This window comes from Aulonocara stuartgranti (genome assembly GCF_965226115.1).
Source record: "Aulonocara stuartgranti genome assembly, chromosome: 3".
Taxonomy (NCBI): domain Eukaryota; kingdom Metazoa; phylum Chordata; class Actinopteri; order Cichliformes; family Cichlidae; genus Aulonocara; species Aulonocara stuartgranti.
This window is the reverse complement of record NC_138941.1, coordinates 66652912-66656989: the sequence shown is the minus strand read 5'-3', so window position 1 is coordinate 66656989 and position 4078 is coordinate 66652912. Positions and strand designations below refer to the sequence as shown.

At 36.2% G+C, this 4078-nt stretch overlaps 1 protein-coding gene and 1 long non-coding RNA gene across 2 annotated transcripts in view; both read right to left on the bottom strand.

Moving 5' to 3' along the window:
* The window catches only part of LOC309694419 (CD226 antigen-like), a 246042-nt gene that overhangs the window by 161217 nt on the left and 80747 nt on the right, over positions 1 to 4078 (bottom strand). The window lies entirely within an intron of this gene.
* LOC309696840 overlaps positions 3000 to 4078 on the bottom strand; it is a 60301-nt gene continuing 59222 nt past the window's right edge. Inside the window, exon 2 of the long non-coding RNA XR_014273676.1 lies at positions 3000 to 3052. This is a non-coding gene — a long non-coding RNA (uncharacterized lncRNA). The remainder of the gene's footprint in view (positions 3053 to 4078) is intronic.

The window sequence follows — 4078 nt, the reverse complement described above, 5'->3', positions numbered from 1 at the left end:
TGTTACGCTGCGCTGTACGATGACCATGAATAAGTGCGTCATGACTAAAGCGGTGAAATGTAATGTAATGATTTCTTTGAGAGATATCAATGTGAAAATCAGGTTAATTCTCTTTTTCACAGACAAACACTGTTTGTTTTCTAACAGTTAAATTTCACCTACATTCACAAACACAAAGACACCAACAAACAAACAAGCTTTACTGATACAGGCTTCTCTTACCCAGCATCACCACGTAAGAAGCTCTGAGACATTTCTAACCTGCTGCTTTTCACTGGGAGGCTGGAATAAATCCTGACTCTGTCTCTTATGTTTACTGTAGATCAAAACACCAACAAGAAGCTTTCAGACCAACGTTCAGTCCAACAGATGATGCAGGTGAGAAACAGGTGTGAGGTGTCAGGTAGGTGATGAGTGAAGAACAGAACAGAATCCATTTCCTGCAGCTGTTTGTACACACTAAACTAAAAGCTTTGTATACAGGGTCGGATGTAATGAAATGTTCTTAGGCTGGCAAAATCAAAGGTATTTCTTTACATATATGCAGGTGTTGCATTGTGTAATATGCCTTAAAGTGTAAACAGTGTTTCTGACTTTTTTTGCACAACCATTTAAAAAATAAGGGACAGATCTACAGAGGTGACATGTTTATAAACCTCACCTGCAGAGACAAACATGAAGACGCCGACAAACAGCAAAGTCGAGCAGAGCAACGCAGTTACAGGAAACATTTCCGTGTTTTTGTTTCTGCTGATCTGACTCTTAGTTTGTTCTAACTATGTGAGTCTGTTGATTTTTTCAGTGAATAAAAGAACCTCAGTTTAAAAAAAAGTTTAAAAATGACTACATGAGGTTAAATTTGAGTTTTAATAAAGCTGAAACATTTCTTTTTCACTCATACTCATATTCATACCCAACACTTGCATCATTTTGTAGGATGACCATAAGTAAGTGCGTCATTACTAAAGTGGTGAAATCTAAAACAGGTCTGAGTGTTTAACAGGTTTAGTCCTTGAATGATCTCCACAGAACAACACACACATAACCTCTCTCATCATCAATCATCAGCTACATACTAAAGACCATCATCAGCCAAAGGACTTCAAAATGACGTCACTGTATAAAAATGTATATTGTACTATGGAGGAGGCAGCATTTAGCTGGAGCCTCCATCAAACCACAGAGAACTTTCTCCACCTTTGTACAAAATAGTCAAACACTTACTTTTTTTCTGGATGAAATCTGTAATCCTCAAAGTCTTTTCTGATCATCATGATGGAATAAAATAAATAATAAATAAATAAATAAAATATTTTAAAAAATGTAAAGAGCAAAAAGAAAAAGTACAATAAAATAAAATAAAATAAATGGACCTCTGTACTAAACATCCAGAGAACAAACTGAGCTGTGCTTCCTTATCAGCTGTTTTTATACAGACACACCTCAGATCTGTGACATCAGCGCCCACAGCTTCACCATAGCAACCACATTCCTCCACCTATCAGCTGTGAGTTCACATATTTGACAAACAAATACAAAGTCACAGCTGACTCTGAGCCCTCACAGTCAGCTGATCCTTCTGTCAAATAACTTAATGAAACCCTGAAATACAACAAATGTTTTCAGGTCCTTGAAGTACACACGGGTGGGGGCTGGAAACCCACTCCACCTGTCACAGTCTGAAGACAGAACGTGATTTCTGTCAGTGTGTGAGGATCAGTATGATGTATAATAATGTGAGTAAACTTCAGCAGGTTCATGTCTGTGATGTAGAGAAGAGGAACAAGCAGAGGTGCTCTGGATGTTTGATCTGTGCTCTGATAATTCAGCGTATCACCATGTGGGACAGGAGACTGTCCAGCACAAGTTACAGCCTGTCAGAGTGTCGCTCACGACAAACAACAGATGCATCTGTTACTGTTTCTGTCTGCTTTTATTCTAAGCCCACCTTTTATTTCCTGTCCTGTTCTTGTTTTGTGCTCATGCTCTGACTGTGAAATGATTTCACTTCAGTGCAGCTCAAGCTCCTGTTAGAGTGAACATAGCTGTGGTTAGCTCCGCCCATCTGTTAGAATATAATAGAATCAAATACAATAAAAACATCCTGAATATTAACATCATTAGTTCAAACTAACAAAGTCTATGTATTATTATTATAATTGTTTTAATATAACACTGAGATGCAGCATAAACTGTTCATTTAAAAGAAAAATTGAAACTGATTGTTGCAGTAACTAAATACATTTACTAAAGTGAAACTCATGATACAACCTGTTTAAAAACATATTTTACAAACCTTAAATATTCTTTTTAAATGCAACATATGTAAAACCAATAAATCAAGGTGATTAAATGATTAAATTATTGATCAGCTCCTCAGCACCACTGTGTTGATGGTAAATAGCTGTGTGTCAGTATCCTGGTCAGACTGGTTCAGCAGTAGCATCATGTGTCTGTCTGTGAATCATATCAGATTTCCTCTTTGGTGTTCAGCACATTCATCAGCTCTATTTGAACTTGGAGCTCCATTATTTTTCTTTCTGTTGTTTTGTTCTCGTCTGGATGTAAAATCATTTTAGAGGTCAAAGCTGACACACCTGTGGTTATTTCTGCCTGTCCAACAGATCTAAACATTTCAAATTTCACTGAAGTTTTATTTTAATCTACTTTGACTTTTCTTGCGTTTAGTGTTTGTTTTGATGGTAACTAAATACTTGACAAGTTTCTTATTGTTTACTTCTAATGAATTAAATGATCAGTAACTCCTTTGAAATGATCATCTGAGAAAGTTTGCTAAAGACAACAAACAGAAACTAAACCTCCAGCTTCCTTAAATGTAAAAGTTTGATTATTTTTCTTAGGTGAGAACATAGAAAGAAATATGTCAACATGATCAATTAAAATCAAGCAGGGAAAATTTGATGAAATTTGAAGAGAAGTTTGTAACTGCTCCTGAAGGTTTTTCATGTTCGAAGTAGAATGAAGGGCCATGCTCCAACTGATGTTCAGCCAGTATTTTAATCTTCTTTTCACCAGCAAACACCGTGAAAAACTATGGTGAAATGATCAATGAAAAACACGGATATTACATCAGCAGAACAAAAATTACAACTCAAATAAAACATGCACACAAAGTAAATGCACCAACATACCGTGTGCGCCTTTCTACTGAACATTCATGTTCAGTCCATATTTTCTATATTTCCACCCTTTACACAGGCCAGCATTCTCTTTCTGGCTCGAGCCTTCAGTCTCTGGTGACACGTGCGCTTAATTGAGCCTCACCCCAAAGCATGCGCACCACAAAGCGCCACACTCAGGCCCACCAGTAGGTGGCGACAACACAACATGAATCCAGATTAAACACCAAATTTTTCAACATTGCAATCACATAATAATTACATTTCAATGCGACAGCTACAAAGTTAAAATGTAACAAAGAGAAATGATTAAATATTAACTTCCTTTCTCTGTGCTGACAGTGAGTGAAGATCAGATAGGAAACATTTTATGGTCTTCCTCTTGTCAGTAAATTATTTTGGGTCATTTCTTTTTATTCAATCTGTGGAAATAAAATAGGGACACATTTTAGCTCAAGACTCGTGGGGAGCAGGTGCTGCAGCACCTCCTGGTGGATGTTTAAATTCATGACCAGGGAGACGTATTAAAATAAATAAATAAATAAATGAATAAATAAATAAATAAATAAAGATATCTCAAAATGTAAGTTCTTTTGTAAACAGCAGAGTAATAATGTTTAATTCCACCTTTACTTTCACCCAGAGCTCAAAGACTATATGCAGGTGAAGTCTATATTTTATGTATATGTTTTATATGATTACTCTTTTATAAAGAAGTTAAAATGTGTGTTAATGTCTAGAAAGATTCTAAAAAATGGATTTTATTCCTCTGTGGACCTGGCATAAATAAAACCTTCCTACTCCTAACAGTTAAATCTTGCCTGCAGACACAAACACAACAACACCCACAAACAGAGAAACTGATCAGAGTAAAGCAGACATTCCTCTGTTATCTAGTTGTGATAATCTGCTGTCTTCTAAATGTCTGAGACTGTTTG